The sequence below is a fragment of the Pteropus alecto genome, unplaced genomic scaffold, assembly GCF_000325575.1.
Source record: "Pteropus alecto unplaced genomic scaffold, ASM32557v1 scaffold182, whole genome shotgun sequence".
NCBI lineage: Eukaryota > Metazoa > Chordata > Mammalia > Chiroptera > Pteropodidae > Pteropus > Pteropus alecto.
Window position 1 is genome coordinate 5,332,614 of NW_006433946.1, and position 16,322 is coordinate 5,348,935.

Consider the following 16,322-nt stretch of genomic DNA (forward strand, 5'->3'; position numbering starts at 1 on the left):
GGATGAGCCAGAGTGGTAGACAAGTGGTCAATATGAACAGTGTCGAGCTAGGACAGCATCAGTATCTCCTGGAAACTTATTAGGACTAACAATTCTCGAGCACCACCCCAGACCTACTGGATCAGAAACTCTGGTGCGATCCAGAAATCTGTGATTTAACAAGCTCACCAGGTGATGCCGGTAATGCTAAACTTTGAGAACTACTGAGGTAGAAGAAAACGAGTCATGAGCAGGAGGATACAGGACGGAGGAAAGAGAAAAAAACAAGGTACCAGCAAGGGAGCTGGAGCTGAATAAAGGAGTGGAATACTGAAGGAGTAGTACACCGAATTATATCACTGACTGCTGTCCCAAGAACAACTCTTTACTCAGGTGTTTTAAAAGTGCTCAACTGCATGTTTAAAATGTAGCAATAAATGGAGTGCAATGGGAGACCAAATGTTGAATGAAAGGCAGAACAGAGTCAGGAGTAAGTGGTATAAAGAGCTAGATCAAATCCAAACCAGCAGGAGCTGTCAGGAGCAGAGCAAAGCACAGCAGTGGTAGATGAGCCAAAGAGATGAATTGGTTGCTTCTGATGGTTTTAGAGAAACTAATGCTTCTGACACTCAATTCTGTACTATCAGAGAGAAGAACAAGCAGCCCCAAAGATAGGGTTAAGGGGAGGAGACATATTTATGTTTCCAAATTATCTGAGTGAGAGCTTGCAAGAAACAAGACATTTCTTGTAACCTAGGCCCTTGATATTTCAGTAGGGAGTATGGCTTATGAAACTGCCTTATTCCACATTCACAGCCATCAACTGTGCATGGAATTTGTGACACCAACATAAATCAATGTACCTATAAGAAACGAAATATATTTAAATCTGAATAAGATGGTCTTTGAACTAGCTTTTGTCATTATTTGGATATAGTCTCCAAGGAGGCTTTGTGGTTATCAGTAACAAAGTCTATAAGGAGAGGAAACTAATGAGGGCTGTCAGAGTCCCAAGTATTTAAGGTCAAGGACCTAGAGAAACCAAGTCATCTTTACAGTGTGTCCTGGGGGGTGCAGAAGGGCAAGGATGTGGTCAGATAGGAAGGCTTAGCAGGCTCCACTGCAATGCAAGCTTTAGTCAGTGTCTGAGTATCTAGTTGGGCAGGTGGGCCAAAGCAGTGAGGGATCCACAAACTAAATATCTGTGTTCAGCACCAGGCAGATCAGATCCATCTGCATGTATCACAGGCCCAACCTGTAAACTGAGTAGTTCTCAACCTATTTTCCACTGAAACACCTGATGGATGAAGACCCTTCATTCAAATCTCTGCTTATAAATTCTCTACTTGCCATATACTTGGAGCACATTGCTTAATTCCACTGTGCCCGTTTCCTCATTTGTAAAATGGTAAATACTTCATAGTGCTGATGAGGATTAAATGAGATAGTGCATGTCAAGTGATGAACTTAGGGTTTGCCTCAAAAAGCACTGAATACATTTCAGCTTCTATTGTGAGAGAAAGCACATATTATGGTTTACTCCACTTTTCACAAGATTTTGTGACCTTGGCCAAGTAACTTGGCCTTAGTTTCCTCATAAATAAAAAGGTTAAGAATAATACCTCTATCATAAGTTGCTTCGAGAATGAGATTAATTAATACATGTAAAATGCTTATTACAATGCCTGGCACATAGTAAATGCTCAATAAATGTTAACTACAATTATTATTCCTCAAGGTACATATAATTCCCTGAACTCTTTATCGAAGTATAATTGACATAAACTGCACATATTAAAGTGTACAATTTGACAAAATTTATATCCAAAATAGTCAAATTCACAGAAGCAAAGAATAGAATGGTGGTTGCCAGGGTCTGGGGGAAAGAGGAAAAGGGTAGCTGCTAATCAACAGTTATAAAATTTCAGTTATACAAGATGAATAGGTTCTAGAGATCTGCTGTACAACATTGTGCTTATAGATAATAGTGTATTGTACACTTAAAACCCTGTTGAAAGGGTAGGTCTCATTGTGTTCTTACCACAATAAAATAATATTTTAAAAAGACATATGTGTATAACCTTCTACAGCTATCACCTCAATCAGGAAAATGAACATATCCATCAGCCCAGAAAATGTTTCTTCCTGCCTCCGCTTTGCTCCCAAGCAAACACTGATCCACTTTCTGTCACTGTAGGTTAGTTTCCATTTTATACAGTTTTATATGCATGGACTCATATGGTATATGCTCTTTTTTCTCTGGTTTATTTTACTAAGCATATTTATTTTGAAGTTAATCTATGCTGTTGCATTTTTATTACTGAGTAGTATTCCATTGTATGGATACACTACAGTTTGTGTACTCAAGTATAAATCTTTGTGTAAACATAGGCTTTCATTTCTTTTCAGAGAATACCTACGAGTAGAATTGGCTGGGTCATGTGGTAGGTGTATATTTAACTTAAGAAACTGCCAAAATTATGGTGCATCTGTACAATAGAACCCAGCAATATAAGGTTGAATAATTGGTATCAAAAAACTATAGATAAATATTCAGATAATTATACTGAGTGAAAAAAAACTGACAGAAAATAATACATACTATATGATTTCATTTTCATAATATTCTTGGGAATGCAAAATAATCTTCAGTGTCAGAAAGGAATTAATGGTTGCCTGGGCATTAGGAGAGGTTAACTATAGGGGCAGGAGGGAGGGATTAGAAAGGGACAGAGGAATCTTCTGGGGCTGAGATATATGTTAATGATCTTGATTGCAGTGATGGTTTCACAAGTATATAAATGTCTTAGGTATCAAATTGTACTTTTGGATTTATTTATTTTATGGATACAATTTTGGATACGATTTATTTTATGTCAATAATGCCTCAATATAGCTGTTAAAAATGTGTCCGAATAAAAATATTTTGTAGATATCAAAAAAAAACAAAGAAACTGCCAGACTGTTTTCCAAAGAAGTTGTAATGTATTACATTCCCAGCAGCAATGTATAAGAGAGTTCTAGTTTTTCTACATCCTTGGCAACACTTGTTAAGGAAATTCTTTTTTAATTTCAGCCATTCTGATAGATGTGTGTTGCTATATCATGGTTTTTATTTGTATTTCTTTAATGACTAATGATGTTGAACATATTTTTCATATGTTTATTTCCTACCTAAATATCTTTTGTGAAGTGTCTGCTCAAATATTTTATTTTTTAAGTGGGTTGATGGTTTTCTCATTAATGAGTTTTGAGATTCTTCTTGTATTCTGAATGCAAGTCCTTAATCACATATATGCTTTACAAATATTTTCTTCCAATCTGTGACTTATTTTCATTCTCTCAACAGTGTATTTTGAAAAACAGAGGTTTTTAATTTTGATGAAGTCTAATTTACCAATTTTTATTTTATGGACTGCACACTGGATATGATATCTAAGAAATCTTTGCCTAACTGAAGTTCAAAAAATTTTTCTCCTATGTTTTTCTAGAAGTTTTATGGTCATAGGTGTTACATTTAAGTTTATGATCTTCTTTGAGTTAAATTTTATAATGGTATAAGGTATAGATTGAAATTCTGTTTTTATTTTTGTATATGGACATCCAGTTGTTCCACTACCATTTATTGTAAAAGCTATTCTCTGTCCATCTCGCTCTTTTTTCCATCTCACACCTTTGTAAAAGATCAGTAGTCCATATATGTGTGAGTTTATTTATGGACTGTTTATGTTCTATTTCATTGATCTATTTGTCTGTCTTAGGTCATCAATACTGTACTATTTTGATTACTATAGTTTAATAATAAGTTTTGAAAATAGATAGTGTTAGCCTCTCACTTCACTCTTCTCTTTCAAAGTTGTTTGCATTTTTGTATGAATTTTAGAATCAACTTGTACATTTCTTAAAAAATAAAAAGCCTGCTGGGGCTTTGTAGGAACGCATTGATTCCACAGCTCAATGTTGGTATCTTTACAAAATTTAGTCCTTCAATCCATGAAAAAGGTATATCTCTTCATTTATGTATGTATTTTCTAACTTCTTTCAGTAATGTCTTTTCTCTTTTCACTTTAAAGGCTTTACTTCTTTTGTTAGATCAATTCCTAAATATTTCATAGTTTTGATACTATTGCAAATGGTATATATTTTTTAATTTTGTTTCCTATATAGTTCATTGCTAGTGTATAGAAATACAATTGATTTCATAAATTGGTCATATCTTGCAACTTTGCTAAACTCACTTGGGAGTTCTGGTAGCTTTTTTTGTAGATTCTATTGGTTTCTCGACATAGATAATCATGTCTTCTGCAAATAAAGGCAGCTTTACCTAATCCTATCCAATCTAGATATATTTCACTTATTTTCCATGCTGGATAACATAAGCTAGAAGCACTAGTAATAATGTTGAATAAAAGTCGCTAGAGAGTGTTGGATTTTGTTAACGTCCTGATTTCAAAATTTAATAGAAAGCTACAGTAATCAAGACTGTATGGTACTCTCATAAAAATGAACCAGAAATAAACCAATCACTGATGGTCGATTGATTTTTAGACAAGGGAAATAATAGTATTTTCAACAAGTGGTGCTGGGTCAACTTGGATGTACACATAAAAAAATAAAATTGGATCTCTACCTCATATGATATGTAAAAATTAATTCAAAGTGGATCAAACACCTAAATGGAAAAATTAAATCTATAAAACTCTTAGAAGAAAACGTAGCTGTAAATATTTCTGACTTTGGTTTCTAATATATAACACCAAAAGGACAAGCAACTGAAAAAAAGAAAAAAAGATCAATCGAACTTCATTAAAATTAAATGTTTTGTGCTTCAGAAGACACCATCAAAAAAGTGAAAAGATAACCCACAGAAAATATTTGCAAATCATATATCTGATAAAAGTGTAGGATCTAGAATATATAAAGAACTCTTACAACTCAACAATAAAAATACAAACAATCCAGTGTAAAAAAAATGCAAAGAATTTGAATAGTTCTCAAAAGAAGATATGAAAATGAGCAATAAACACATGAAAAGATGCTCAATATCATTAGCCATTAGGGAAATGCAAATCAAAACCACAATGAGATATCACTTCACACTCACTATGATGGCTATAATTGAGAAGACAGGAAATAACAAATATTGACAAAGGATGTGGAGAAGTTGGAACTCTCATACAGAGCTAGTGGGGATGTAAAATGACGCAGCTGCTTTGAAAACGTTTGGCAGTTTTTCAAAGAGTTAAACATAGGGTTGCCATATGACTCAGCAATTTTACTCTTAGTTATATACCCAAAAGAATAGAAAATATATGTCCTCACAAAAACTTTTACATGAATATCCATGCCACCATTATTCATAACAGTCAAAAGATTAAAACAACCTAAATGTTTATCTTATGAATAGATAAACAAAATGTGTTATACCTGTACAATTGATATTATTCAGCCATAAAAAATGAAGAACTCTTATGCTAAGTGAAATAAGCCTGCCACAAGAAGGTCACATATTACATGATTCCATTTACATGAAAAGTAAATAAAAAGTCCAAAATAGACAAATCCACAGAGACAAAAGTAGATTAGTGCTTCCCAGGGGTTTGCAGAAGAGGTGAGGGGGAAGGGGGTGACTGCTAATGGGTATGAGGTTTATTTTTCAGATGATAGAAAATGTTCTGGAATTATAGAGTGGTGATGGTTGCAAAACTTTGTGAATATACTCATAATCACTGAATTGTATACTTTAAAAGGGTTATGATATGTGAATTGTATCTCAATTTTTAAAAAGATTTTTTGAATAGTGAAGAGCCATAGAAAACAGAGATAGTGTTTCCCTCCAGAGATTACTGCCCATTATAAATGATAAATTCAGGATTCCTCTCTTATAATGAACCCTACTGTATGGGTAGGTATCTTCTAGCCCTCTCTGCATCACCCTGTGGAAATTGGGGCTCAGGAAACTGGTACAAATGCTGATACTCCAGCAGCTGATATTGCTGATATTAACTGCCCTTCGTCTCCAACCCTGGGGTCTTGTGTCTTCTGCCGACATCTATGAAACTGTGGCTGACTAACTTGTTAACTTGTACATAGGGTAAAATCTGATTCTTCATTGACAAGGTCCATAAAATTAATTGAGTTCAACTTTCTCATTTTACATCTTTCAAAGCTAAATCACATATCTATGTATTTCAAGAAAGCTGAGGAAGAAAAAATGAGAAGAAAAAATTGGTTTTGTTATGGAATGGGTTTATCACCCTTTGACAACTTTGTCCTTAAGCTGTTAGCGTTTGTCATATCATATTTCTTTTTAGTTCTTAGATTCATATTAGAGTACCATTTTAAATACAAAACTCCAAAAATAATTCTCTGACTTTTTCTTGGTAGCATTTACTGATCTAAAACCTTTTTTCACTCCTAATAGCATATTTGAAGGACTAAAGAAAAAAGAGATCTATAATGAAGATTCAATGGTGTATGTAGAGATTTGTGATCGGTTTACCCATGGTTATCAGGAAAATGGTGGTATTATGAAAAACAATTTAGAATGCACTGAATACTTCTCAAAGTGTATCATAACTTCAGGATAACTTTTATAAGATAGATATCTGGTAAGTGATATAGTACTTGATAATGAGTTGTGTTATTTCACTACTTTGGTTCCCTGGTTCTTATATATTATTATGGATTGTTCTAGTTCTTGGCAAACAAGATATGTATAGTTTGATTTTTTAACTGTCCTTGGATTTCAGAGTTCTTATATAAAGCCTTGTGTTTAATGATGGCTTATCTTATAGTATCCTATCAAGACTGATTTTTAATTTGTATAACATTCTGCAAAGTCATGACCATCGTATTGTGACAAAAAAATTAACATATTTCTGTTGAATTTTTTTCTACAAATATAAGCAGCACTTTTTTTATAACACTTTTTTTAATGTACATGAAATGGGTTTAAGACTTTAGGCAAAAAACTAAATAGATGAATGAATTAAACCTTAAAAATAATAAGCTCTAATACTTTATGCAGTATTATTAATTAGGTAATATTCTAGGCTTAATATATTCCTTTATCTTGGTTGGGTCACCGTGGGTCTAGCTGAATTTGCTCCTTCAACATTTCATTTCCTCTGTAATAATGTTTAGCACATTTTATTATACTTGCTTGTTTATATTGTTTCCTCTCCTCCAGACTGCAAACTTCTCAAGGATAAAATGTGTTTCCTTTGTGTTTCTGGCCCTAGCACCTATACCAGTGCCTGGAACAGAGTAGGTATTCAGAAGTGGATACTGATTCCCCAGACAGATCAGACCTTTAGAAAGGTAAACCACAGTCAACTAGATTTTGCCAAAAAATTGATTTTTAAATTTACTTTAGATGAGATATATTTACAGGGAACTTTCCTTGTATTAATGTATGAGGAAACATGAAATAATAATTGTTATACACTGGATTGTATCCCCACAAAATTAATACTTTGAAGTCCTAACCCCTAGTATCTCAGACTATTACTGTATTTGAAGATGGGTTCGTTAAAGAGGTAATTAAGTTAAAATGAGGTCATTTGGATAGACCCTAATCCAATGACCCCTGCTTTTATAAAAAGAAATTAGGACATAGACACAGGGAGGGAAGACCATATGAAGACACAGAGAGAAGAATGCCATCTGAAATCCGAGAAGAGAGGCCTAAGAAGAAGCCAACCCGGATGATACTTTGATCTCAGACTTCTACCCTCCAGAATTGTGAGACAATAAATTTCCATTTAAGCTACCCAGTCTGTGGTACTTTGTTATGGCAGCCTTAGCAACTAATACAATAGCTAGCAAACTAATACAATAACTAAAAAATTATTTTGGTAAGTATGGAATTTAAAAAATATATATCATAGTCCTCCAGGAATATTTGTATACATTCCATTAGAGCTTCTCATCCTCTTTGGAAAATATAAATTTAATGTGACCCAATTTTTATTGCTTTTCTCTAGATTTTTTTTTTACAGCTTTATTGAAAGATAATAGACAATTAGTTGCTCATATTTAAAGTATACAATTCAATGAGATTTTTTTCAATTATAGTTGGCATACAATAATATATTAGTTTCAGTTGTACAGCATGATGATTAGAGATCTGTATAACTCAAAGTGATCACCCCAATAAATCTATTACCCCTCTGCCCCTTACATATTTATTACAATATTATTGACTACATTCCTTATGTAATATTTTATATCTCCATGACTATTTTGTATCTATCCATTTGTACTTCTTAATCCCTTCGCCCTTTTACAACAGTCCTTCCAACCCGCCTCTCATCTAGTAGTCCTCAAAATATTCTCTGTATCTCTAATTTTGTTTCCATTTTTATTATTGTTGTCATTTTGTTCTTTAGATTCCACATGTATGTGAATTCATGTGGCATTTGTCTTTCTCTATCTGGCTTACTCCATTCAGCATAATACCCTCTGGGTCTGTCATGTAATATCTTTTTCTATCCCCTTACTTTTAGTCTGTATATGTCTTTTAATCCGAAGTGAGTCTCTTGCAAGCAGCATATGTAAGGGTCTTGTTTTCTTATCCATTCAGCCACTCTATATTCCGATTGGAGCACTTAATTCTTTTTCATTTGTGGTACTTGTTGTTAAATATGTAGTTACTGCCATTCTTTATTTATGTTTTTGATACATATTTTTTCTTCTTAAAGAAGTCTCTCCAACATTTCCTGTAATACTGATTTGGTGTTGATAAATTCCTTTAACTTTTTCTTGTCTGGGAAGCTCTTTTTCTGTCCTTCCACTCTAAATAATAGCTTTGCTGAATAACGTAATCTTGGTTGTAGATCCTGGATTTTCATCACTTTGAATATTTTGTGCCAAGACCTTCTGTCCAGCAAAGTTTCTTTTGAGAAATCAACTTCCAGGCTTACGGGTGCTCCCTTGTAGGTAACTAACTGCTTTTTTCTTGCTGCTTTTAAGATTCTCTCTTTGTATTTAACCTTTGGCATTTTGATGATGACGTGTCTTGGTGTGGACCTCTTTGGGTTCATCTCTTTTGGGACTCTCTGAGCTTCCTGGGATTGTATGTCTATTTCCTTCACCAGGTTAGGGAAGTTTTCCATCATTATTTCTTCAACTAGGTTTTCAACTTCTTGCTCTCTCTCTTCTCCTTCTGGTACCCCTATGATGTAAATGTTGTTATCCCATAGTCTCCTTAAATTATCTTCATTATTTTGTATTCTTTTTTCTTGTTGCTGTTCTGATTGAGTAACCTTGGCTTCCCCATCCTCTAAATTGGTGGTTTGATTCTCTTCTTCATCCATTCTTAATTCTCTCTAATATACTCTTTATCTCAGATAATGTGTTCTTCATTTCTGACTGGTTCCCTTTTATAATTTCCATTTCCATTTTTATGCTTTTATCTCTTTCTTAAAGTTCTCACTGAGTTCATCTACTCTTCCCCTAAGTTCATTGAGCATCCTTATAACCAGTGTTTTGAGTTTTGCATCTGTTAGATTGCTTGACTCCATTTTTCCTTGATCTATGTTCTGTTCTTTCATATGGGACATACTTCTTTGTCTCCTCATTTTAACTGCCTTTCTGTGTCTGTTTCTATGTACTAAGAAAAGCTCCTAAGTCTCTTGGTCTTATTAGCAAGGCTTTGAGTAGTAGGTGTCCAGTAGCACAGTCCTGAGAGGGGTTCAGATGTAGGCCAAGTCTAGCTCCAGCTTGTGCCCCTCTGGGTCTACCTGGTAAGATTCAGCAAGCAATCCACAGATGCTGTGTTTATAGTTGCCTCAAGAGGCCATGCCAGAAACCGAGGCCAAGTGCCACCGTTGCGAGACTTGGAGCTGCTCAGCAAGGAGTACAGGGCAAGTCAAGCACATCACTGGATGTGGATTGGGTAGGGCCTCTCTAGTGTTTTTCTACACAAATTTGCACACACACTGACAATTACTTATTCTCTGGCTCTCTTCTCTCGAGATTTCATAGATCTTTTATTTACAACATAATCTCTCAGTTCTTGGGTGGAATCACAGTTTATTTCCTCATCACACCTCTTATACTTTCTAAAGCACCTTTAAACTTCTGTGTAAGCAAGAGCTTTCATCTGTTTCTCATGCATTACTAACTTACTCGCATAATATGTATCCAGGAAATGTATCTTAGAAAACTGTGAATGATAAGATACATGGAATTAGTGGATACACAAATAGAAGAGTTAGTTCTCTTATGAAATCTTATCATTCTTATGTTTAACTTTGGAATCAAAATTGACTTAATTTTATCACAGGAAAAGGCCTGAGATAGTAGTCTTTTCAAAGGAGGCAATTGTTTTTATAATATGATTTTTTTCTATAAAAGTTACAAGGGATGAATAGAAATATTCACAGCTGTTCTCAAAACAAAGTAATATGCTACAATCTTTTGAAGTTACCATATTTCTAACAAGATATACTGAACTCTGCAGAGCCATGCAGATTTCTGCTTTGACAAAATGAAACATGTAAGCTGATTTCTCAGAAGAATATTTCTAGCCATAGCAGAATAATCATAGGCCATCAATTGAAAGTACATTTCTGGAATTCCATAAGGACACAAATGAATTAATTCTCAAGAGTAATCTATTTCATGACGAAGTTCAAATAATATATTTTCAAACATATAATTATCTTTTTTTTGAAGACATAAATGGAAACATTTTCTGACTGAATAATAGACAATGAGTTGAGTTGAGATTTTTCTCTTTTTAGAATAAAAATTAGGAAAAATGTAAAAATTTTCATCCCTGGAATTGTTGATTGAATGAAAGACTAAACATTTAGTGACTTCAGGTAAGATGCATTCATTAGGAAGAGCTGAGTATAAAGCGCCAGATGACCAGCTGAAAAGTGAAAATAAAATCAGGAATTTATGTGTGTGTTGTTGTTATTATCATTGTGTTAACAACCACATTCAATCAACTAAATCAGTTTCTTTTTCATCAAGATGCCTGTACGTGCTTCCTGGTTGACTTGGGACCTGTTCAGAGGAAAACTGCTCTGCTCTTCATCTTACTGGGTTTATTTTTCCTTTCTAATGAGGGAAAATAGATGGGGTCAATTATACTCTTGCAAAACCTCCCTGTTCCCCATTTTCCCACTAGGCCTTCCTACTAAAACTGACAAGAAAGTAGCAACTAGCAACTTGAAGATCACAACTCTTTGGCTTCATCAATAAGAAAGCCCTTCCACTTTAGCTGAACGTTCCCATGATCACACCTTAGTTTATATAAAATTTAGCTCACAAACCATCTGCTTCAGAATCACTTAAAAACTTGTTTAAAATGAGGTTTTCTGAACACCCCCCACTCCCACCAATGATTCTGATTCAGCAGGTCTAAGGTGGAACCCAATAATATTCATTTTCATAAAGCCCTTATGTGATTCTCATGCAAGTGAGCTGTTGACCACACTTTGAAGAACACTACTCTAGACACAAGTATCAGAGTGGGGCATGGTTGAGAGAGCCCTCATTTGAAGTTCTCTATTCTTCTTGTAAAATAAGTGAATTTGTTCACTTTCCTCCCCTCATCCCATTGGCCACACTTCTGTACATCTTTCAGTATCCAAACCAAATTACAACCTTTTATGATAACTTCTCCCCACCCAGTTAATCTTCTGAATCACTAGGGTATTTATCTCATGTATGTGTTTATTATGGTACTTATCACACATTGTAACTATTGCATCTGTCTCCTTAAATCTTGGTGTTTCTTTACACAGTCCATGGGTGATATCATTCATGCTCATGGCTTTAACTATCACCAATAAAACTGATGACTTTGCAATCTGGACCTCTAGCTGATATCTCTCTCTTAATCTGCAGATTCATAGTTCCAGTGGTCAACCAGACATCTCTGCTTGATTGTTTATAGGTACCCCATGTCTCAATGTCAGAAACTGAACTTATCTTCTTTCTGTGTCCCTAACTACCCCCACAGACGTGCTCCTTCTTTTCTATTCTTCTAAATATCACCACTGTGTACTCAGTTGTTGAAACCAGAAACCGAGCAGTCATTCCACATTTCTTCCCTCCTCCTTCCTTCATTCAATATTGTCAGATATTCAGAGATATTTTTCAAATCTATATTCTCCACTCTCCCACTGCCATTGTATTGGATAAAAGCTAGTTTATTAAAGTATATGGTAGTTTATGGTAGAGCCAAGTCTAAATAAAGAAATTACTTGATAAAAAGCAAATAATTATACATATTGATTCTTCGAAAACCTTCCTTGTTTATTACTTTCCTAAAGATGTTGAAGGGATAATTAAAGAGGGGGAAGTAGAGAATAGTATGTTAGCCAAATCTTCATCTTTCACAGCACAGAGTAAGTATATAATGTTTAAGATCAATACATCAGAAAAGAGAAGAGAAACGTTAAAAATACCAGAATGCTACAATCAGCCAAATCCAGAATGTAGGAAATTCTTTGGCACAAAACCTGGATTATTAAAAAAAAAAATGAATGGCATCAGAAAATGGAATAAGAGGAATGTTATAGAATATTAGAGGTTTAAGAAATAATTTCAACATAATGCAATATGCTGATTTGGTTTGGATTCTAATTCAAATGAAAAGATATTTTGAGGAAATTTGAACATAGATTGGGTACTGAATACTATTAAGTGATTATGATAAAGGTATTAGGATTATGTTTTTTAAATTCTCATCTGCTAGAGACACATACCTAAGTATTTATGGGTAAAAGGCTCTGATGTCAAAGATGTGCTTTAAAATACTCCAGGTCAAACTATATACAAAAATTAACTCAAAATGGATCATAGACCTAAATGTAAAAACTTAAAACTATAAAAGTGCTAGAACAAAACATAGGAAAATTATTTTAAGTCTTGAGTAAGATATCTTAGTTATACCCAAAACACAATACATAAAATAAAAAATTGATAAATTGGACTTCATCAACATTAAAAATTTCTGCTATTCGAATGATACTTTTAGGAGAATAAAACAACAGGCCAAGGACTAGGAGAAAATCTTTGAAAGCATATATTTGGTAAAAGATTATATAGAGAATATATAAAGAATTTCTAAAATTCAATATTAAGTAAATGAATTGATAATAAAATGAGTATTAGAAAAGAGTTAATGTAGCAGGTCTTATTGCTCACTCTTCACACATCTCCAAGAGAACTTGGAGCCATTACTGTTCACTGGACAACTTCTGAAAATGTGGTACTTGAATGGTTCTTTATGTTAATGAGTGAGGATTTTATTGTTTGTACCTGGAACAATGGACCATGTTATACTATCTTGCCAGAATTACTTTGCACAAACATCAAGATTAGTAATATGCATCTGATTTCGTTGTTGGGGTCCTGAGTTTTGGATGCCATAGCTGGTTGCACAATATGCCTAGGTACCCAGCCCTCCATAAAAACCTTGGGCTCCGAGAGTCTTCACATATGTCCCTGCAGTTCATAGCCAGAGAAAAAGTATATCCTGTGTGATTCCAGATGGGAAGGACATGGAAGCCTGTGCCTAACCACTCTGGATTCCACCTCAATCCATATCTTGTTCCTGTTTCTCTTGCTCTATATACTTTTTTCTGTAACAAATGTTAGCCATGGGGAAAATCTATTTTCATTCTTGTGTATCATTCTAGTGAATTAGCAAACTTTAGGGTGCACTTGAGACCCTTGACACAATAGGAAAAGAATGGGACCAGAAACATCACCAAAGAAGATATAATAAGGGTGGCCAATAAGTACATGAAAAGCTGCTTCATTATATTAGTCATCTAGGAAATGCAAAATTAACCACATTAAGATACTATTTTTTACCTATTAGAATGACTAAAATTAAAAAGATTGATCATGCAAGTGCAAGGATATAGAGGGATTGAAACTCTCATACACTGCATGAATAAATAAAACAGTGCAATTACTTTGGAGAAACGCTTTGGCAGTTTCTTAAAAAGTTGTAGACATCTATCATACGATTCAGCCATTCCATTCCTTTGCATTTACCCAAAAGAAAAGAAAACATGTGTTCACACAAAGACTTACACATGAATATTCATAACAGCTTTATTTGTGATAGGTAAAAACCAGAAACAGTCCAAATATCCAGCAAGTAGTGAATAGATAAACTAGTTGTTGTATATCCATTCGAAGGTCACTACTCAATAACCAAAATGAAAGAACTTTGGATCCATTCAATATGGATGAATTTCAAAATAATTATACTGAGTGAAGGAAGCCAGACCAAAAGAATACATATTGTATGATTTCATTTATTTAGAATTCTAGAGAATGTCAACAATCTATAGTGCCAAAAGTGGTTTCTGGATTAGGTAAGAGGTTTAAGGAGAGGCAAGAGGATGTGAAAAAACTTTGAGGTAAGGGATATATTTATTCCTTTGTGATGAATCTTTTCATACTTTGTGATGACGGTTTCATTGATGCATACATATTTTAAAATTTGTCAAATTGTACACTTTAAATATGTGTGATTCATTGTATGTAGGTCAATTACACAAAAATTAGACACTAATAAATGCCATTTATGAAAAAAAATGGCCCAGCATTACAGATTCCATCTTATCTCCTATGTTCCCAGCAACCTAAATTGTTTCCTTTGAAAACAACAGAATAGAGGCGTAGAGTTTCCAGGCATTGAGCAAGGCCCAGGAGCTGGACATTAGAGCTAAAAGTTACAGTCAACCCCTGCTCAGGGTCTACTGGTTAGCTAGGGAGATAAAGCTTGAAACAAAAAGAAACTCTAAGAAAAAGAGGGGGAAGGGTTCTAGATGAAGCAATATTGGCAAAATGTTTATAATCTATGTAGCTGAATGATGAGATTTATTACAGAAAACGTTTTATTAACACAAATTAACAGAACTAAACCCCAAAATATTTAAAAGTGGTTGCCTACTTGAAAATGGAACTGGGGCAGCAATTCTTTATTGATTAACTTCATACCCAGTTTGTGCATTGCTTTGTTAAAAAGAAAAACAATTTTGCAAAAAGTCAACATCAGACATATAAGACATTGTATGAAATTACTAAGTTGTATAAATCGGTTAACGATTTATGCAGTAAATTTATCCATTTTGATAAGCACTTGATTTTTGAAAGCTGGAGTGTTTTTAAAATTCTGATTTATTCTTATTTGTACAGTTTGGGGAAAAGAAAAGGATTCTAAATTTAGAGATTATAAGTACTCAGATATTTGAAAGCTCTTAGACTTTTATTTAAGACTATATAATTTTGATAAAGCCTTATCAGATTAAAAGAATTGTTGACAGGTTTCTTATACGTATATATCACATATCTTGTAGTTCCAGTTGAGAGATATTTTTTTATTGTATTTGACATCACTGTTATCCTTCCTTGCATAATGGGGAGAAAATTTTCAGGAACAAGGGAGAATTCAAAAAGGAAAAAGTATATCTTCATGCTTTCTCCCTTCATTACTCTACTTTGGGGAAGACTTTGACCACCAAAAAAGAAATTTTTTTTAAAGTATGTGTCTTAAAGTTTATAAATTTCGGAAATTTAGGATTCTGAGGATTCAGAAAAGGGTTTTGAATTCATAGTGAATTTGAAAGAATTGCTCCAAACGGCACCCTAATTGACTAAAGGAATTAGTTGCCGATATACCTAAGAAGATAAGAACACAGGAAATGCCACATTGGGTCAAATCAGTGACTCTCTCCAAGATACGAAGAAATAATTTGGTCAAAGTGTGCCGGCTGGAAAATTACTGCTTGGCTATCACCCATGGGAACATAACACTCTAACAATAAGCTGTCTGCTTCTGTATCCCCCGCTTGCACAACCAACCTGTGGGTTGACAGTAAAAAGAAGAAAAATAGACTTGTATGTTCAAACAGGATGAAGAATAGGGGGTTAGGGCTTAAAAACCCTGCACCTCTACATTTCGGGGCTGCTTAATTTGGGGTCTGCGTACCCCTGGCAGACCCAGATGGCTGAATAAAGAGTGTGTTTCCTATAACTCACTGATTTCTGGTGGTCCATGTGTCTATCGGGAGCTAGTGGCTACAACAGAAGAAACCTGTGCTTTCCCTCCAAAGGAATAACCTAAAATACTTTTTAAAACACCCTGAATATCGTAAAACATCCTTTTCATTTGTCACTCTTGCTCTGCAATCAGTGAATTTTCCTAAATCTTTCTTTGACATAGTGGAGGCTGGGCAGCAGAGTGTTAAGGGCACAAACTGCAGTCAAACAAACCCGGGCTGGAATTTTAGACCTCGGATAAGTAAATTTTCTGAAATTCGTTCTTGCCATCAGTAAAATGCAGATAACTAAAGTAGCTA